Source organism: Podarcis pityusensis (assembly GCF_964106645.2).
Source record: "Podarcis pityusensis genome assembly, chromosome: 11".
Taxonomy (NCBI): Eukaryota; Metazoa; Chordata; class Lepidosauria; order Squamata; family Lacertidae; genus Podarcis; species Podarcis pityusensis.
Window position 1 is genome coordinate 28,151,929 of NC_138036.1, and position 22,494 is coordinate 28,174,422.

The window sequence follows — 22,494 nt, forward strand, 5'->3', positions numbered from 1 at the left end:
AGCCAAGAGCAGCAGTGGTTTGAGGGCCTACCAGCTTAGAATTGCCTAAAGGGTGCTTAAAAGAACATACAGAACACTTAATATAGGTTCTCTACACTTGTTTATTTTCTCACACAAAAAGCCAAGAATAAGCCGCAAATACCTGCACCCTCCCTTAGAATCATAGAATCATATTACATCGCCACCAAAGTACACCACATAATCCCATATATTCTAGAAGATGAGACGAAACAGTGGGTCCACTTGGAGAGAGACACCATTGAAAACACCCCCACAACAGCATAACTACTTTTCCAAAACAAACTAAATAAAATCCCCACAACACTAAACAGCTTCATGCAGTTCACGCTTAAAGCATGGAACGGAAAAGCAGGCAAACTGTGCCCAGCCCCACTAACACCCGTGGCTCACCACCCACTATTCCAACACACAGCACAAAACCTCCAGATAAAAACCTGGCAAGCCAAAGGTCTACACCATCTAAAAAACAACAAACCCATACTGACACAAGAAATACAAGACAAATTTGGGGACACCCAAATACCCTGGCTAACACCTTCTTAAACAATACAGCAGTACCTCCACATGTGGGGGAATGCTCCAAAATCCAACCCTTTGGACAGCAGTCCTACAAGAGATATGCAAAATAACTAAACAGGTATTGGGAGCCACCCCAGAACTGGCCCTACTGAACATTTTCCAAGATCATAACGAACACTCACATTATAAAGAGCTTATAAACCACCTACTCTCAGCAGCCAGAAGCCTCATAGCCAGACAATGGAGAGACCTGTCTGAAGTGAACATGGACCACTGGTACCAAGTTGTATGGGAAACAGCTTTACCAGAAAAGCTAACCAATGGACTGAAACTGACACACAGACAAATAGAAGAGGATGCCTTCACTCCAGTATGGCTCCCCTTTATCGCATACACAGCCCAACAAGAACCCACCAATACTATATGAATCAATATGGCTTACTTGACCCAACAAACCCCACCCCCTCACAAATACAAACAAACCTCACTACAGCCAACCACAACCAACCAACCCCACCTTGGGCTCCTCCAATCCCTCTCACTACCAAGGAAATGTAACAAGTGAATAGAAAGAGAACCTATCCAGTTGATGCTGACACAAAATCCCACATGTACACTATAAAAAAGAGAGTAAGTTGCACCCCCCTTCTCCCCTTTATTTTTCTTCGCTGCCTTTAGAGCATCAATACTCTGTTCCATAGTTCAGAGTGTGAACATTTTTCATGTATAGCCTGCTGCTTTATACAAGGTACTGTGAATTTGGAGGTACTAAAGCATTGGCAGAAAATTTATATCTCTGGTCCCTTTCTAAAACAACAAAGAGCTATCATTATAATACAGCAGCAGCAAGTCTTCCTGAGTTTCCTAAATTGGAAACAAGCTATCTCCACAAATGCAATGTAGATCAGTGAGATTCTCTGCCCTACGGCATTCTAGCTACTATAAGGCTGCAGGAAAGAAGCAGGCAGTCACACTCTTGAAGTACCCCAAGACTTGATTTATTACTTGTTATATTTACACCTCACTTTTCCATTTAAAAAATGGGCAAGTCAACAATAAAATCTACAATAAAAAATAACTAATATACAAAAACAGGTAAGCCACAAGAAAATCAGATAAGAGCAGACAGATTAAGCAGCTAGTTCAAAAACTAGTTTACAAATGCATATTAAAATGCAGAGCAGCAAAACAAAGCAAGTCAGCCCAGCGGGCCAAATGTTTAAATAAAAAGCCTTTGCCTATGTGTGAAAGGCTGTCAACAAGAGGGCTAGATGAAGCTTTCTCATAAACTGCTCCAAAGATTAGGTTTGGCCACTGAGAAGGCCCTTCCTCAAGTACATTTCAGATGATACAGAAAGAAAGGCCAATGGATGAGAATTGGGCAGATTGAAAGCTGAGCCCATGCACATGCAGTCTGGCTGTCAAAAGGCAACCAGGAGAAGGCAATCCATTATTTTTGGAAACTTCAGTTACTCCTTTGGAAAGGTATGGAGACATTTAATCTGTTCTTCGTGTTGCTTCATCCAACTGTTGACTGCCCTACCTTTAAACCCTCTCTGGTATTTTGCTGGAGTCTTCTGAAAGTGTGAAAGCTTCCTCAGCTAGTCCAGCTCTGAAATCTTCCCTTTTTAGCACTTCATTGCTTTTTCAGAAGCCCAGCTCCACCAGCTGCTGGACTGTTTCCTCTCCATACGCTGAGTTTGTTTTAGGAGACAGAAGCACTTCTCTATAGTATAGTAAAATGTCCATTGAAAAACTAGTTTTAAGGCACCAGAATCTTGGCAGCTCAGCATCATGAGGTTTGATGCTGAAGAGCTTGAAATGGAGTTACTAGAATTTAGGACCTTTGCTTCATTTTGAAGAAAGAGTTGACTTATACGCTGAATGATTAAAAAGTGTCTTACTAGATCAGCCTTCTCCAAACTGGTGCCCTCCAAATGCCTCAGACAATGTGGTCAATGGCTGGAACTAATCAGAGTTGCAGTGTAAGACACCTGGAGGGCACCAGGTTGAGGAAGTGAGCTGGATAAGCAAGCACAGCTTGTACTGTGCTTCCATATACCTCAGAATACCAGAGGTGATCTCCAAAATTCATTTATACAGCAATTCTATGAAACCTTGCCAACAATCCTCTTTGGATGTATGCACTGGCAAGGAAAAGGATTATCCTATAAATTATTATGAACTCTACCTGAGCCCATTATTTCGTTAACAAGGTTTCTATATGTAATTAACTTTCCTGTTAGTGAAGAACCTTGTTACCAGTTGAGTAATAAGCTAATGTTTATTAAATATTTAATTGGCCAGTAATAGGTTATTTTCTCTGGCCAATTGTATCACAACTGGGTAGGGTCTGTTATTATCACTGGCCCTTCTTGTGACTTCTCTTTTAAATTGTTACTTGGCCCTGAGTCTTAGGAATAGTGAAAACAATAAAAACACTGTTTCTATGGAGACTTCTGTAGTCCTTGGTATGGAGCTATGCTGGAAGGATGCACTTGAAATTTCATTTTGCTGAGCCATCCAGGCAAAATTATTACAGTGGCCCAAAGTTTCATGGGATAATCAAGGACTTCATGAAGTGGCAGAAGGGTGGTGATCCAACAGGAACACAAAGTGGAAGAGCATCCATTTCTGGCAAGGGTACCAGAAATAGCTTTAATAACAGTTTGGAGGATGTAGTGGAGTCAAACTGAATCATCACTTGCCCTATATTGGGAAAGTGACTTGGGGTGGAGGAAGTGACGTGACATAAAGGATGTAAAACAGGTAATGTATCTGACATTACTGGTGACTGGTGGGCAGGGGAGGGAGTTACAGTCTTCAAGGACAGGGATAGTAAAGAGGAAGGATAGATTTAGGGAGGGACTAAGCAACCTTATATCAGGTTTTAACAAAAGCAGAAAGCTGTGAACTTCTGGAGAGCTTTATTTTAAAGCACTGAAAATGTGACCATGTATCTGGAAGGAGTATCTTTCGTCAACCAACAAATTACTACATTTTGAACATACCCAGAAGAGTGTGGACTGATGATTTGCTGGTGTGCTTTTTTCACTCTTAAGTACAGGAATGGCAAACCTCCAAACGTTGCTAGATTCCAACACCCATCATACCTGACCAGTGGACATGCTGGCTGAGGCTGACATAAGGATCAGAGGGAACATCACAGATGCCTCATCCCTGCTCTAGTTCAACCACCTGCTGGCATGATTCTGGAGAAACACTTGACCATGTTGGTAATTAATTTTTGCATTTCTGTTCAGAGCCCTAAGCTAGTGTAGAGAAGTACTTTGTGTTGAAGTATTTGAGATATTTGTGTTTGAGTGTTTGAGACAATCACCTTGTTTTCAAAATATTTAAAACATGAAATCTCAATTAGATGTTTTGAAATCAAAATTGTTGTAATAAAAGGAAAAGAACCATGCACCTTGGTTCACTACTTACAGCTTGCAATTTTGGAAGCGGATAGACAATTTCTGAATAATCTGTGACCAAAAACCTCTTTTCAGCTTGTACTTGTTATCTGCATAAGTACTTCTTTAGTTTGCCCGATTAATTTTTTTTAATCAATTTATATATCCCATTAAATATTGCAGCCCTAGTGATTAACTAGAACATACTGATGCAAGGATGTATACATAGTTTAAAATGCATTGGTTGGTACGTGGAGCTGAACCATCCTAACTCGGAGCAAATGACTGGATTAGCTAATTGAGCATCAGTTTGTGGATCCTCAACCAGCCTTGCCTACCTAAGATGAGATGCATCACAACCCTCTTCTGAGAAACCAGCTGAAACGTCCTGATGCTAAAAGCATTATATTAACTTAAATGTGGATTCCATATTGCAAGGTAGAGTTAATCATACAATTGTAGAGTTGGAAAGGATTCCAAGGGTAATCTAGCCCAACCCCCTGCAATGCAGGAATCTCAACTAAAGCATCCATGACAGGGGATCCAATCTCTGCTTAAAAACTTCCAAGGAACCAGACTCCACAACCTCCCGAGGGAGTCCGTTCTACTTTCTAACAGCTCTTACTGCCAGAAAGTTCTTCCTGATGTTTAGTCGGAATCTCCTTTCTTGTAACTTGAAGTCATTGGTTCGAGTTCTACCCTCAAAAGCAGGAGAAAACAAGCTTACTGCATCTTCCATGTGACAGCCCTTGAGATATTTGAAGATGACTATCACATCTCCTCTCAGTCTCAGTCTCTTTTCCAGGATAAACATACCCAGCTCTTTCAACCGTTCCTCACAAGGCTTGGTTTCCAGACCTTTGATCATCTTGGTTGCCCTCCTCTGCACATGTTCCAGCTTGTTAACATCCTTCCTAAACTGTGGTGCCCAGAATGGGACACAGTTTGGCCCTTGCTCTGGAAAAGTGGAGTAGACAAGCCTTTAGCCTCTCACTCTCAAAACAGTGGTGCCTGCCATAAGATGATATGGTGGCTTCTAGTACAGCTTTCCTGAGTCAGAAATTCATATATATTGCAAAACCCTACTATGGTGTAAGTCCCATCAAGTTCTGCTTTTCGACTGTTGTCTCCTAAAAGCACCCTATTGTCATGCTAGTCCATATACTGCTTGTTTGTTTGTTTTGAGAAAGTTAGTTGGCAGCTTAACTTTTCATAATTGAAAGTCATTCTGATTTCTGCAGTATGGTATAATTGCCTAAAAAGTGTTATTTGGTGATTATGATTCTGGAATGAATTGTGTTCTTTGGGTTCTTGCACCGTTCCTCCATCAGGGACTTGGTTTCAGTGGTGTGCAGCTGCTGGAGCTGATTTACAGTGCTGCGGCTGTGGCTGGTCATAAATAAATCCTCTTATATAGTTGTTATGAACACCTGTTAGATCATCTGTCAGCAAAGCGCTGTTCACATTTATCATGGTGCAGTAGTTATTTTACTTCAATCCATTTCCAACTGACTCGGCCTCCATCACTGGATTACTATTACCACACCATAATCGCTCGTTTCCACTCCATGTTACAACTTGCAGATAAAAGATTTCACTACTTGGCCAAATTTCATAAATAAAGGAGCAGTTCAGTGCAGTAAAAGTTTATTTTTGTCATCATTTGTCACCCCATTATTCTATAAATCAAATGGAATAGCACTATTGCTAGCTCAGGCGTTGCTGTCAGCTCTACGTGTGGAAATGGTCCGTTTCTTCTTTTTAGATGAGATGACATGTCTTTCAGACTTAACCGGCTTATGGCTTTGTTTCACCCATTTTATTTTATTGCCCCTTCAGAAAATCCCTTGGAGACGGCAAGAGACTAAAGAAGTAAAGCGGAATTGGAAAACACAGTAAAACATCCTGCTCTCAGTGTGTTATGTACATTTCCCACCCTTGCAATTGCTCATTTACAAACTTGGCCACAAAAATAATGGCTCTGGATATAAAATAGCCCCTAGGCTTTTAACAACAGTGTTTTAGATCACACCTCAAGAAATGGATGGACAAAAAGCAAGGCTATCTTGGATTCTGTTCTAACTCACATGCACACACCTCTAAATAATGTAAGACTGGTAGAAATACCCCCCCCCCAAAAAAGAAGCTGCTGCGTGTATTATTATTATTATTATTATTATTATTATTAAAAAAGAAGCTCAAGTTAACAATTCATGCATCCGATGAAGTAGATTCCAGTCCACAAAACTTTATGCCATAATAGATTTGTTTATCTTGTTCACCTTTAAGGTGCCACAAGACTGTTGTTTTTCAGTGCAAAAGACTGACACGGCTACCACTCTGGAAACAATAATAAAGAACAGAAATTGTGTTGCATGTCTTATCTGAAAATGTCAGATATATGATGAAAGAAACATCCTATATCTCTTTTGTTTAAATGGTATTGTATATTTTACAAAACTTTATTTAACTTGAAATGATGCTACTGTGTGCTGCTCTTAGCCTTTCGAAAAGCCTAGAATTTATAGAAAGATTGTGAACTAGATTCCAGGGAGAATCTTGAAGAAAGTAAACGTCCCTTTAGGGTTTTTTGGTTTTTTTTTAAAGGCAATGGAAGAAAATAATAAAGGAGCAGGCTAATAGAAAAAGGTTTATAGTGATATTATACTTCCAAGTTGGTTCTAATTCAAGTTACATTCTTCATAGTCATTATGTAGCTCATAAATTCAATAAAGTGTTTTACTATTACTATAAAAATGACAGGAGGGGGGTTTTATGTTGTAAGTTTCGTTAGTTGCTCTTCCTGTTTTATGTGGAAGTTCTATGCCCATTATGTCATTAAAGTCTCTGGAGTCTGAAGGGCTCAGGCCTCTCCATTACTTATCAGTGGCATGGGGCAGCATGTGGGGCAAATGTTTACACTTCTGCTATAGGTAGTTGTCACCATCATTTATGAATAAGCCTCTCCCCGTTCTGCGGATAAATATATTGTCTGTGTTGGGTATATAATATGAGCAGGTGTCTCATTTTTTCTCCCATGAGGTGATGATGGCCTTTTGAATTTAGCCAGGACCCCAACTGAGGAATCTTAAGATCAGTTGTCATCTCTGGATGAGTTAAAACCCCACAACGAGTATTACAGTGATGCTGTGTGTCTGCATGAAAGACAGAGTATATATAAATATATTCATATACGCATTCACAAAATCCACAAGTTGTCTGGTCCAAAAAACCTTTAAGGCTGCAATAGGTTAAATCCACCTTCATCTCTTGAGTGGCTGCTGCAGGAACTGAAAGTACCAAAACAGAACACTTAGTCCCAAAATGTTTAGTTGTCTGCAGATGTACATAAAGTTCGACAGATGTCTACAAGTGAAAACATTACATCTGAATGGATCATTCACCTTAGTCGCAGTTAATCCTCTCAACATTTTTCAAGAAATATTACCTTAGCTCATGAGTTCACAATGGAGTAAGTTGCTTGGATGAACCACAAGCGAAATATACACATGCATGTGCATCTATTGAAGAGCCTGTTCCTGGACAATCTATGTTGTATCAGTAGAACTTAGTGTACATCCATGTTGTTTATTCCACCTTCTGATAGTCTGGATTTTATCTCTGTGTTATCTCTGACATACTGTTTAGTTTCTAAAAATTGTTGTTGTTTAGTCATTTAGTCGTGACCGACTCTTCGTGACCCCATGGACTAGAGCACGCCAGGCACTCCTGGCTCCCACTGCCTCCCTCAGCTTGGTCAGATTCATGTTTGTAGCTTCGAGAACGCTGTCCAACCATCTCATCCTGTCGTCCCCTTCTTCTTGTGCCCTCCATCTTTCCCAACATCAGGGTCTTTTCCAGGGAGTCTTCTCTTCTCATGAGGTGGCCAAAGTATTGGAGCCTCAGCTTCACGATCTGTCCTTCCAGTGAGCACTCGGGGCTGATTTCCTTAAGAATGGATACGTTTGATCTTCTTGTAGTCCATGGGACTCTCAAGAGTCTCCTTCAGCACCATAATTCAAAAGCATCAATTCTTCGGCGATCAGCCTTCTTGATGGTCCAGCTCTCACTTCTATACATCACTACTGGGAAAACCATGGCTTTAACTATACGGACCTTTGTTGGCAAGGTGATGTCTCTGCTTTTTAAGATGCTGTCTAGGTTTGCCATCGCCTTTCTCCCAAGGAGCAGGCGTCTTTTAATTTCGTGACTGCTGTCACCATCTAAAATAAGTTTCTAAAATAAGATTTATTAAAAGTCCAGGTGTTGCCAAATCCTGATACTGTGGCAGTGATTGGGAACTGAAGTTAGTTATAGACACCCAACGGTGAAGGAAGGAAAGGACATTCTGCACATGCTCAAAGGTAGTCCACTTTAACTGTAATTTCAGATGTACCACAGCTGAGCCCTACTACTAGCAATATGTTCCAATATCAAAATATTAATTAATGCTGACTTAAATTAAACTCTGCCTCTGAATAGTAGGGTAAGTAGTGTTGTAAAGCAATAAACTGGGAATACCCAGAAAGGTGCCTTTTCCTTTCTTACCTTCCTGAAGATAAGAGTCAGAAATTGGAACACCTCCCCAATTGATTGTATTGATTGCTGAAGCTATTGAGTTTAGAAATGTGACCAAAGGTAATCAACTTCAGTAATTTGCACTGTGGCACAATCTGTCACATGTAAACAGAAAAGTAGCCCTCTCAGTACCATGAAGTCACAAATAAGTCTAGTAGTGTCAGTATTGAGAATTTTTTGAGCTGTGGAGGGTAGATTAGAGGAAGGAATTATTGTGGTTTCTTACTACTTTGGTTGTATTCATTGCTTGCGGTGTACGGGATGAAGCAAGGTAATATATATGCCCTTAAGCCTGGGCTTTTCCCAGATGTTTGTATTGTGCACAAATAACCCAAGTGGAAATACACCAGTGCTAATTCTCTGGCCAGAATGCATCAGGGCCTTAATCTAAAGCTTCCCATCCATCCAGCTGTCTGGCATTTGCTATTATAGGGCACCCAGAGAGAAATGAGGCTTTATAGCTGCACCCTGGGTGACAACTTGATTTTCTGCTTTCACCATCAGCAGCAGCCGCCCAACATGATGGGGCTGTTAATTTGTGCATTTCATGGTGTCTGACAGGGGGGCCAAAGAGGAGGGTTACAGGAGAAGGGAATGGAGCATGTCCCAGCCTCGGAAGCACCTGTCTGCATTGATGGCACAGAGCACTTCTTATTAGCGTGCAGGTCTCTAAATGCAGCCCTGGGATGACAGCCTGGCATTCCCAGCACCCACACAGTGTGACAGGCGCCGGCAGCCGGTCCCATTGTTTGCCCTTGATGAGCATGTCATTAATGGAAATGGAAGAAAGTGAGGGCCACATCAGTATTCAAATAGCCTCCATTCTCTCTGCCATTCATCTTGCCTGGCTGGGATGGGCTGCTGCAGATTTCCTTCAGTGGCTCCACTTGCACATTTTTACAGATTTATCCCTTGCATGGGAGGGGAGAAACCCTGTGTGTGCAGTTCGGTCTGGTTGTCCCAGGCACCCCTCCACAGGCATCCTCAAACACTGAGAACATATTTTCTGTACCTAAAAACAAAGTGGGAGCACGATCTCTTACTCTCCTCCACTGTTGTGAATTATTATTGTTTAATTAGAGAATACTTGGTGGGCTATTCATTTGTCTAGGGGTGGCTGGTTTCTCTCCCTTGCCCTAGCCAAGATCCACAAGAACTTCAGGATTGCTTTTTGCAGCTGCATCTCCTTCCCCAGCAGCTCCCTCCCAAAAGCCTGCATCAGCGCTGTCCTTCCAACATTGATGGGTACAATAGGAATCAAGATGGACTTAGTTAGCTGCTGTTGTGCTCAGCTCAGCTCAGTTTTGCAGACTATGCCCCACTGTGTTGATCAGGCTTGTTTTTAGTAACATATCCTTGAATACAGAAACTGCAGTTGCCCAGAGATCATATGGAATATCTCGTTCTGAGGGTTTTAAGAGATATGAGGTAGGAGTTTTCTGCCTACACAGACTTGTGCACCTTGAAATGTCAGTGTGCATACATGTGAGAATGTTTGGTTCGAATAGTTATTTACAAATGTTTAGATTAGATGCTACTGTGACATGAACCTGCCCCCAAACCCAACCTTTGATCTCTTTGAACATACACACACAAACACACAAACACACATATCTATATCTTTATATCTATATATCTATATATCAGTACAGTGGTACCTTGGGTTAAGAACTTAATTCGTTCCGGAGGTCCGTTCTCAACCTGAAACTGTTCTTAACCTGAAGCACCACTTTAGCTAATGGGGCTTCCCACTGCTGCCGCGCCGCCGGAGCATGATTTCTGTTCTCACCCTGAAGCAAAGTTCTTAACCCAAGATACTATTTCTGGGTTAGTGGAGTCTGTAACCTGAAGCGCCTGTAACCCGAGGTACCACTGTAGTTGGGGGGCTCAAGTGGGGAGAGTGTTGCTGCACCAAGGAACTATTTTTGGGCTTCCCATAGGCAGCTGGTTAGCCACTGCAAGAACAGGTTACTGGGCTATATGGGCCACCAGGGATCTAATTATGTTGATAGTGGTTTTACTATTATTGTTAGCCACCCTAAAGGTACTGTGAGCAGGGGCAGATGAGTGGGATATAATTTTAAAATAAAATAAAATAACAAAGTACTAAAATAATGTTACATTATGCCCTCCTTTCAGTTTGGAAAAAATATATGCGTATTCAAGACGAGAGCTTGAGAGAGTGGGGCTTCCCTTGAAAACTGTCTGCAAGTTTGCAGCTAGTGCAGAATGTGAATGCTGGAGTGCTGAACTATGTATCAAACTAGAGACAAAAATGCTAATTCTCCAGGATCTGCACTGGCTGTCTATATGCTACTATGCCCTAATGCTGACATAGGAAATTGCTCAACTGCGGGAGCCTCAAATACTTAAAGGAGAACCTCTCTTTTTATCTGTCTGCCCAGACTTTGCAATCTGCAGGGGACACCCTTCTTGCCACCCTGCCAATGGGTATGACCAGTCAGGCACTGACTCAATATGGGATCTGCGGTGCTGCCACAAAGAAGGCCCCCTCTTTGGAGGTATGTCAATCAGTCTCATTACTGAGTCTTTCTTGTCAACTCAAGATGCACCTATTCACCAAGGCCTTTTTTGGTGATATGGATGTTGGTGGATGGGTCATCTGTATATTCATATTATTAGTTTAATGGTTAATGGTGCCCTCTATATATTGTTGGACTACAGCTCCCATCACCCCTGATGACAAGCCATGCTGGCTGAGGCAAATGGGAGTTGGAGTGGCTACCACTGTACGTTGGCTATCCCTGTATTAAAGGTTCTCAACTTTTCTTAACCTGATCCAGATTCTGCCCAGTACTCCAGAGCTCTGATTCTTGTTGTCTGCTGTGTGTGACTAGTCTAGTATTGGAAAGAATAAAAAGTAAAAAGAAAGAGGCAGAACTGTTGTGCTTATTTATGCAGCAAGCCTCACTGCCCTTATACAGTACTTCTAAAAGGAGGGGAAGGAGGAGTTCTATTCACCCAGCTCTCCCATTCATTCATTCATATTGTTTAAGGCTTACTGTGCACAATCTTTCATTTCTCCATTAATTAATGGTGAAAATAGATATAGCCAGAAAAATGGCCAACGTAAGCAGTGCATTAATTTATTTTTAATAAATAGGGAATGCCTCATCAGGGGGAAATGCAAAAGCTTGAAGTATCTCTTCATGCTCTGGTTTCTATTCTTAATCTGCCCTACATGGTCGCTCGCTATTCTCCCTTTCTCTTTAAGGCTCCCACAATCAATTTATTATGACATTTAACAAAATATTGTAGATAAGGGCAGGGAGGAGGGAGTACTTTGGAGAAGGTATTCAGGTTGAACAGCCAGAAAGGAAAGGAAGGAGAAACAGTCAGGACAAACACCAGTCTAATTGATCTTGTTTATTACATAAAATTGGCTGGAGCCAAAGAGCAGGAAAAGGCACTCACCTCTCTATTCTAAGCATTTGTGGCCTACGCTAAAAAGAAAGAGGTAAAATCAGCTCTCCTGAAGGCCCAGGGCATTACCGGAACATAAAAATAATTAGTTGCAGAGAAACAAAACTGCGTGAATTGTGTGAATTGTGAAGTGTTTTGCTGGGATTCCAGGAATGGCTGTTCTAATGAGGCCCCACACTTCACATTACGCCCCTGGTTTCTAAAAGCAGGTCTTCCCCTATTAAACCCAGACAAAACAAACAAACAAACCGCTTTTAATGTGGTATTTCATTTACATTCAGTGCTTTGTTCTCAAGCACCTAGGTTCCAATAAGTGCATGTAATGTTAGTAAACTGCAACAATTCAGACCCCCCCCCCACAGCCCACATAAAGACACCAAAGAGGATAAAGAGAGGAATTGCAAGTTACAAAACAATTGTCCCAGTGGTTTTGAACCTAAACTAAATAAGCAGGATGTAGGAGATAATTTGCATTTGCAAGGTAGAATCAGTGAACAAGAACGGCTAAGTAGCCTTACTCCCTGTTTTCCTACACACATTTCCCCCCAACATTAATGGTACCTTTGCCAACAGAGTTTGTTTGAGGAGCATGCATTCAAATTTGGGTTTCTTTCCTATGGCAGCATCTGCCCTTCTCCCATTATGCAGCCTGCACCATTAGAAGTTATTCTAATTAACAATACACTGCTTCCATTATCCCTGAAATGATTTCCCGTAATTTTAAAAATGAGTTTGTGACAACATTACGTCAAATGTCGGGTGGATTCAACTTTTCTCTTCAAGAATCTGCTTTCAGCTTGATTTCAGACTTTAAAGAACACAAGGGCCCTGCTGGATCAGACCCAAAGCCCTTCACCATGGACTCCAGATACAGGAGGCATTTCAAGCTCAAAAAACAAAGAATACGATGCATCACCAGCAACAAGCTGCCCCTTTCCTGATTACAAATCAGCTGTGTTATTTTTAGGCTCTGTGAATTAGCTGTGTACTGTTGGATTCTACTTCTCAAATGATCAATGAGGGTAGTTGTAATCCAGTAAAACCCAGAGAGCCACAGGTTAGCTATCCCTGCTGTATGGATAACCCCCCCCCACACACACACCCCTTCCTTCTTTGCCCTTGGAGTAAGAGAAACCCTGGTGCACGACTGCATGAAGAGCTCTACCAGAGATCTGTATAAAACCTTATTAATAAACTCGTCAAGTTACCAACTTCTGAATTCCATAGTCAAGCTTCAACAGACAATATACTTCTTTTTCTAAAAAGACTGACATTTCAGATGCAGTGCTGAGCATCTGCAGCTGAAAGAGCTTGCAGGGCAAGTGGCACGTGCTTGTGTGAGAGAGTATGAGACCTGCCAAGTACAAAATATATTTCTATTAATGGAAATGTTTCTGCAATAGAGAGGTTATTATGAAAAAAACTATAATCCTGTCAGTATCATGTAAAAACATGTTTTCGATAACCAATGTATTGGTTCCAGTTCAGATTGAAATTACTGACACTGACGCCTACCTAGTGATGTGAGATGAGAATATTCTCTACAAACTGTAAGTTCTGTGTCCTCTACACAGCTGCTTTAAATGTACACACCTCATTAATCGAGAATATTCTCCAAAAGATTATTCTCGAGAATTTAACATCACTACTTTGACTAAATGAAGATGTACTCCCAAGTTCTATTCTGAGGGGGATATTTCAACAGCAGAAAGGATAATATGCTGCTTTAGAGAATCTCCTCAGTTTCCAAAGTGGTTTGCCAAACAGTATGAAGACAGTGGGAGAAAGAACTCAAGCCCCAAAAGCTCTGGACAGCCAGAGCTACTTAAATGGCACTTTGTATCGTAGCCCTTTTTGTAGGTGGAACATACCCTGAGCAAGTCTTGATGCCACAGGAAAACAATTATTGAAGTACTCAGGAGTAGATCTAAATTGATATCAATCAGATTATTTTTCTCAACACAGTATCTCCCCCCCCCTTTTTTTTCTTTCTGCAGTGAGAGAATGAAAGACATGCAACTGTTTCCATGACAGAAATCACACTTTCATTCCTATTTGCCAGGGCCATGAATGGAATGAAGATTCTATTACTTGAAAGCAATGAAAATATGTATTATTTTCCTGCATCCATCATTTATGCCACAGAACAGATCCAGAGCAGAAACTCCTGTTTAAATCTCTATCTCTTCTGTCAAAACAGCCACATTTTGAATACAGGTGTGCCTTTAATGTCATTGTGCACCACATAAAGTTGCATTTTCATTGACTTGAGGGAGTGCTAAGATTAATAGCTGCCAAAATCAGGATGCCATTATGATATTTTGTATTCTAATGGGAAAGGAAAGCAGTATTTGCTTTCTATTCTAGAGCCGGAGTATCAAATGTGCAGGAAATAATCTAGTGCATTACTGTACTCTGAAATAAATTGAAGCCCTTACCAGACAATTAAAAACAATAATCTTGATTTTACTTTTAGTGCTATGCCATTACCAGCCCTAAGATAATACCAGTGGTGTGAGACTTCAGAAAGTATCAAGTCATTGTGAAATGTAGCCTAATTTTTAAATCTATCAGATATAAACAACAACAAATACTTAGCAACTGTATAACAATTCAAATCATTTCACATACAATAGCTTGTAATTATTACAAGAGCCTTGTAAGCTAAATGCATGGTATTACCCCCATTTTGCAGATGAGAGCAGAAGTTAAGAAGATTGCCTAAGGCTACCAAGTGAATTCATGGTAGAGAAGAGATTCAAACTGGGAGCTTTCTGCTTTCCTGCTCAGTCTTTTAGCCACTATGAAGATTCATATTTAAGGAACACCAAAACTTACCATATTTAAAAAATGCAAAAATAAAATGAAAAGCTCACCAGATCAGCCTCTCAGGATATAAAACATTTTAACATTTAAAGGGCTTTTAAGTGGTGCTGTGGGATTTCCTTGCTCTCTCGAATGATATCAGTAACAGCATCCAGAAAGGGACGCATGGCATGCACTATTGGAACAAGTGCACTTAATTGTGAGGAAGAAATTTCACATCACCAACAGTGAAACTAAAAGGCCATTTTGACTGTAGAGACTGTGGGCATTCTGCTCTTTATGATGGGCAAGCTGCCAATATAACAACTACTTTCCTGTCACATGGTAAGGAGCTATGGTCAGAGCAGCAGGCAGCGTGGGACAGGGATTCCTGGGGGGGCGGCCCTAAAAATTGTGCACCCGGGGTTCCAGCCACCCTCTCCCCCGCTTCACCCCGGCATACACATGTTCTCCAAGCCCCCCCCCGACTCATAATCTTTCACTCTATTCAGTTCATTAAAATACACATAATGCCTGTTGCTAAGCCAGCTCAGCCAAATGCTGTGCTGGCTGGGGTCCTCGGGTAGTGGGCCATGGTGGAAACAGTGGGCTCTTGGGCCTACTGTCAGGGGCAAGGTGGATGTAGACACTGGTTAACCCAACCAGGGATTTTGAGGAGGAGCTCCACATCACCCTCCATAACCAGGAGGTCCATTCCCACTCAACAAAGTCCACGACAAGCCTGCCCCTCCAGACACTAGCGAAGGAACGGGGTGCAGTGGGTGTGGCCTGACCCAGGGTGACTGCTGCCCCGCCCCCCCGGGATGCTCGCCGCAGGCGGCACCCTCCTGGGGTGCCGGAGCAGCTAGCTCCGCCTCTGCCTCCAGAGCGGCTATCCTGCTGATGTGTGCTTGAATTTCTCACTCTTCTTCTTCTTGGAGGCAATATAGGTGATATATATATGTATTTGCTTTGTGGCGAGGAAATAAAGCAGTTCTGGTATGTTTCCAGGACTGTCACATCTTGATTATTGAGCTGGCATTTAGGAATGCAACAGGTCATGCTTCCCAGCCCCCATACACATCAAGCATCTTCCATGTAAAAGAGTGAGTCTTTTCCTCCTTTCCAGAATAACCTATAATTTACAACCCACTAGAGCTGAAAATTGGTGTCCCAACATCTAGAGGGTACCCTGCTGTACAGGTTCATTCTCCACTCACAAACACATTTTTAATACATATATATTATTATAGTTATATCCTGTCTTTCTATGATTACAAACCAAACAGTGGAAACCTATTCTACAGCGGAATTTTCCAGTTTTATTTGGACATCCATGTCCTAGCTCTAGGGGCAGAGAGGAGATACAATAGAAAAATGCACAGTCAGGATTAAAATGTATTAAAGGCCTATGCTTAAAATTTGAACCCAATGAAAAGCAACTAGAAGCTGAACTAAACAGGCCTTTCACTGAAAATGTGGACTTTGGGGAGGGCATCTACCCTTTCTCCAACAAGGGATTCATAAGAGGATTCTGCATTCCCTTCACAGAGGCTTCCTGAGAAGGTAGCAGCATATAAGCAGGGAAAGTTCCTTCTCTTTGAGGAAAATAGGATGGGGTAGTAAGGTAGTGGGGAGAGAGAAAGAGAGAGATCAGGAGAAGTAAGATGAACATATAACTTGGCCCCTAGGGATTCTCCCTGCTTCCCTCTTCACTTCAACTCTATGTCCAAATGTTTAAAACTTACAAAAGAATTTTGGCAAGGCAGCCAAAAGAAAGTGTCCCTATGTGCCCCACTGCCCCTACTTGATGTATGGATGGACTATTCAAAGGAACCCTCTTAGTAAATCACAGTGGATAATGCGTTGCATGTATCCCATGATTCCATAACTGCAGCAGGCTTAGTGTTGAAACCATTGAAACTATGGTTGTGTACACATCACCGGCTTAAAACACAGGTCATTATTTTTCTAAATCTGGATTGATTGGTCCTATGTAGGCCCAGCCTTAATGCAAAATATTAGCTTTTCTAATGCATTGTATGCCTAGCCTTGGCCATTGGGGGCAGCAAGAGAGGGGAGATAGCTCTTGACAGAAACCAATTCTATGTTAATAGTAAAAACCTGCTTCTGACTAGAGTTGCTACGAGAAGAGATAAATATCCCTTTGTTGGCATGCAGAACAGCTGTGATTTAGCCCATCTCCTCACCCAACAAGCAAGCAAATGATCTATTTTGAATTAATTGCTCCAAGATAGTGTGCTAGTCTGCAAAACATATCCTGGTTCCTGCCAGCTTAACATATCAGGGTGGAGATTCAGAACGCTATTATTGCAGCAGAATATTATTTAGGTTTTATGACAAGGAGTTAGGGTCAAGATGAAAACTTTTCAGATTTACATTTTTATCCTGCACTGACCTTTTAGCTCCATTCCTTAATTGAGCAAGGCATGCTAAAGAAAGTGATTATTATGAGGCGGCCACATCCCCAGGGTGTTATGAGGTACCAGGCACAGTTAAACTATCTCAAGACAACCATGTTCTCTAGAGTTGCTTTATTGCTATTATAAAAAATCTTTATATGGTGAAAAATTTGTATTTTTATGCTGGAAGAAGATGAAGATGACAGTTTAGACTTTGAACGGTAGTTTCCGTTTGAGCTTTGTGCCCACAGAGATTGTAAAACATCTAAGACTGGGGCGGCCACTTGATTGGCTTCTTAGGATTCTAAAGGGGTAAATTAATCTCTGTGAAATTCATAGTTGGAACATTCTGCCATTAACTGGCACTTTCCAGTTATCAAGGTACTTTATGAAACTGAAAAAGTCCTATTACAGTTGCTAAATAGGCAACTTTGGGGGTGTGGTTCTCATGAAACCATCACTTCTCTAGGGTAGCTAATCTTGACTGTGCTTTGTGCTAGTTAAAGACACAATGGCAGCCTCCTTGTCAAATAACCTTATGCCATGTTGAATCATATTCCTAAAAAGGATTGTAGTTTGTATGGTGCGGGCACCTAGAACTCTGGTTGTGTTTGGAAAGACTTCAACACCTTCCGAGTATTTGATCAAGGACACTGCAACATGTTGCTAATGGTACCTCCATCTGAATTCTCCACCACCACATTTACCTAATATTTTGAAAACCTATTTCCATGATTCAAATCTGGTGCTGTGAAGCACCAGTCAGGAGCTTTGACACTTCCAATGGAGCTGTTCTGAATGATGTATCTATCAATAGCTTTTGGTTGTACACAATGCCCAAAACTTGCATCTGAATCACTTAAAGCAAAGAGAGTTCCAGGGTATCTTTAATATATACATGATGCTCTTTTACATATACACATATACTGTCCCTTAGCTGAATTACACTTGTGGCCCTTCGGAGTCAGAGCCAATGGTTGGGGTGATGTAAGTTCAACAACATCTGGAGGGCCACAAGTTCCCCATCCCTGGTTTAATCAGGCATTTGTTTTCAGCTTCAGTCTACATGATCAGTGCATGTCCTCGGCAACAACTATGACCCCAAGATGGGCTTTCCCCACCATGTCTGCCACACCACAGACTGCAGCAGAGAGTATTAGAGAAAAGTGAATGCATTTCCTTTTTACTAAACTTCTAGCTAATACTACACAATGTTTGCGTAGCCTCTGTCTAGTTAACTCTTCCCCTAAGAACAGACCCATTTTGTTTGTTTCTCTTTCTCCCAACTTGTTGAGACAAGATCTCTGCTATTTTCTCTGTCTCATCTGCACTCATCCTGTAAATAATTCCTGCATGAATAAAACCTTTGAACTCCAGAAACTGTAAGTGATTTTTCCAATCTAATTCACCCTAGCTGCAAGGTCTGCCAACAATGAGTGCTTTCAGTTGAATTATATCTCAGCGTTTCCCATCTATACTAATGAGGGTGGTTGGCTGCACTTGCAATGTGGGTTGTTGCTCCCTTCTCTTAAATTCCTTACCCTTCATAACTTCTGAAAAACTAAGGCCCACTGTAGGCATGTATGCAGGCATTTTTTACCCGTGTGCTCAGCCTATTATTATTTCTGAGATATAGCAGACTTGCATAAAAGAAGTGCCTGGATCCACAAACAACCCACTGAGGAGTGCCTTGCCAACAAAAGTAGGGGTGCAATGATAGACGGTACCCAGCAAAACAACACTACACACGTTTTTTTTTAAAGTCACCTACCTATACAATGCAGTCCAGTACATCCAAAGTTGGGTAACATGCAATTTTATGTTGTTGTTTTCCTTACCGCATTATCTGCAGATGCAGAAAATCCAAATTAAAAACAGGAACAGTCCAGGCTACCATTTGAAAGAAAACAGCATCATGTGGATGACATATAAAATACATGCACACACTGGATAAATCAAATTCACTTTAAACTGCTGTATGTACAGTACCTCAGTCTCTCCTGTTAGTAAATGCTGTCTCTGGGAAGTATAAGGCCTGCTTCTGCATAACTAGATAATATCTACATTGGTATAATTCTGCTTAGCTACACTTTATGCAACTTTTGCTTTTTACACCATGTATGTACTGATCAGCTAACTGTCCAGTCAGATGTGTTTTAAGGCTAAAAAAAACCCATATACTACACTTCATATATTTATATTCCATGATTCAGTCTTCTATTTAATTACTTGCCTGGTCGCCCCAGATGACATGCAGGCAAGCACAGAAACCGAGCATGCTTGCAGACAAGGGACTCATTCCTCCTCTGCCAGTCTACTTGTAAAAGGCAATTGTCAGTCGGAAAGAAAGAAAGAAAGAAAGAAAGAAAGAAAGAAAGAAAGAAAGAAAGACTATTAACTTTTCTAGTCTAATATACAAGGCTGTCTTATTTATTCCTGAATAGTCTGATTATCTATACTCTACAGCACTATTGGAAAATGGTGATGAGTTTTAGTAGCTGAAGGCCGTACATGCTTATTTCAGTATACAAGACTAAGGTGCAAATGCAAGATAATCTTAAATTCTCTACTTACCAAGAGACAATAAAAGCTAACTAGAGTACTCTTAATATTCCTATCCAATTGATAACTAACTTTCATATGAATCCAACTACAAATATCAGACCTGAATAATTATACATTTAAAAGCAAAGAAAGAGTCAGGGTGTTTTTAATATATTAGCCTGACACAACCATCTTGGTTGAAATGCATTTGGTAGCTTGTTCCCTACCATGTACAGTGGTACCTCAGGTTACAGACGCTTCAGGTTACAGATGCTTCAGTTACAGACTCCGCTAACCCAGAAATAGTACCTTGGGTTAAGAACTTTGCTTCAGGATGAGAACAGAAATCGTGCGGTGGCAGCAGGAGGCCCCATTAGTTAAGGTGGTACCTCAGGTTAAGAACAGTTTCAGGTTGAGAACGGACCTCCAGAACGAATTAAGTTCATAACCCAAGGTACCACTGTATTCATTTCTTCTGGCGGTTACATAGCCATTTTCAGATGTCCCTTGATCCTGCTACATCCTCCCCCCACCCCCGGGAAGCTGGGCTCAGGAGTCCTATCCATGATGGGACAGAATATTATACTGTGGTTTGTGCACTAGCATCCTTAATATTTCCTTCCTTTCAGAAGCAAATAGAGCGTACCCTTATCTGAATGCTAATTTCCTAGTTAAAACCCTCCCTTGCTGACAAGGGACTGAAAGAGTTTTAAATCACAGATGTAGAGTATCAAATGCAATAATGCTCTTGCAATAGTGCATTGAAGCCTCAATTAATTAACCCTTGGGCTAAGTAGGCAGGTACACGGTGGTGGCCACAGGCGGTGGATGGATGAGATTTAAATGTGTATCTCATTTCCCCAGCACGGAACATGCCGTTTGGTTCAGAAAGGAGTCATTTTGCACACTCGCCTCATTTACTCTCAGTTTTAATCCCTTTAATTCCACCTGAGATCCAGGCAAGAAAGGAAGAGGAAAGCGAGGTGTAAAGGCTGCCGAGCTGGCCTTTGTTTACATACTTTTTCCCTGGGGGACCCCCCACAACAGAGCCGTGGCTTCTGGCCTTTTCATTGGGCTGCAGGGCTTCAAAGCAGTTATCATATGGAAATAGTTAAACAGAGATTAGAGGGGGGAGCACTTCACAGCAATCCACCCTTTTAGCTAAGGCAAAAGAAGGGGCAGGCGGGAATTGAGAGGAGAATGTGGGTTGCAGAAGGAACTGAAGGGCTCGGTAGCCACAAGGGAGAGTGGAGGGGTTAGGTTGCAAAAGACCTAAACCTTAGGCTAGGGGGACCACAGCTGTTGCGTACCTTTCGTTTTCCTCTCACAAAACAATGATATTTCACCACACAACAACAATATCCAGGAGTTATAGAAGCATCTCATATATAGTCTAAAATCACCTAATTTTAACAACAAGACAGTTAATAGGACCAGAATTTAAGAATTGCAAGATGATGTGATATGAGCACTGGTGTTCACATGCGTGTTCCCTTTTTCTATGAGTTGGAGAATGCTTTGTGTATGTAGTGGGAGGAAATTTCCATGTGCCACACATTCATCACCCGTACAGGTTTCCTGCACCTATGGGGTTTAAACCAAATGAAAAGTTTTTATATATGTGTTGGTTCAAGGGGAAAAAAGCTATATAAAAAGGAGAATTCCTAGATGTCAAGATCCAAGTGTGGGCCATGTACCCTTTGGTAAGAGAAAACCAGCAGAGATTTAAAGTCTCAAAATATGCAGCAGAGTAAAGCATCGAAATATAGGTGACTCTTTAAGGTGAGTTCAAAAGTTTCCCTCTTCCTCTTAAGTTGGAAAATGGTCACACATTTGGTTTACTTACAAACTCTCCAAAGGTCAGATTCATGTGCTTTTCCATACCACATTCAGAAAAAGTGCACAGGCAGTAAAACATGGCTTAGTTACAAAGTGATGAACGTTCCTAGAGTATTGGTGGTTCACATATCTTAACACTCATGAGGTTTACTGGTTGACCTTGGACCAATCACTCTCTGAAACTATCCATCCTAAAAAAAGGGTCATGTACCAGGCCAGACTTGTACTTTAATCCGCCAAATTTACAGCTCTAGAAAATACACCTCCACCACTCCTATTGTGAAAAGGAACTGCAATTCCCACACACCTCCACTGTTTTGGAGGAACTTTAATATATTTTTCTGAGTTATGGTCTGTGTGCTACGGAAAGTGAGTATGTAGTTCTCTCTCTAGACTTGGTACCGCCTAGTCCAGCATGGCTGTACTGGAGCTGATAGGAGTTGTAGTCCAAAGTATCTGGGAGGCACCAGCTTGGGGAAGTCTGGCCTAGTCCATTATAGGAGACAGTCGGCAGTTAGGTATTCCAAGAAACTGAAAAGAGAGTCACATCTAAAACCAGTTTTGCTCCATTTGGTAGAGTGCAAACCAAAACAGCTAAGAAGGAACATTTTGGAGTATTTGACCAGGCACTACTTTAGACTTTGGGAAGTCTCAATTAAATCTAGAATAGCCTGTTCTTGCTTTTTGCACCCAGATTTATAAATAAGTTTATTATTATCAGTTTTACTATGTCCTCAGATTTTTCTTCTCCAAAGGAAATTAATATTGAGAAGAAAGAATATCTGAGACATTTGAAATAACTACTTTTTAATATGTATAATTGAATTGTGGCTAATTTCCTTTGGGAAAAGAGTTGCTTTTCAAATATAACCTGGGTAGAAGTATCAATAGGAAGGAATGGCTGGCTC

At 41.2% G+C, this 22,494-nt stretch overlaps 1 long non-coding RNA gene across 8 annotated transcripts in view; it reads right to left on the reverse strand.

The window, feature by feature from the left end:
- The window catches only part of LOC308458350, a 156,579-nt gene that overhangs the window by 35,027 nt on the left and 99,058 nt on the right, over window positions 1–22,494 (reverse strand). For all 8 annotated transcript variants that reach the window (XR_013977250.1, XR_013977251.1, XR_013977252.1 and 5 more), the window contains one exon: window positions 18,975–19,049. This is a non-coding gene — a long non-coding RNA (uncharacterized lncRNA). The remainder of the gene's footprint in view (window positions 1–18,974; window positions 19,050–22,494) is intronic.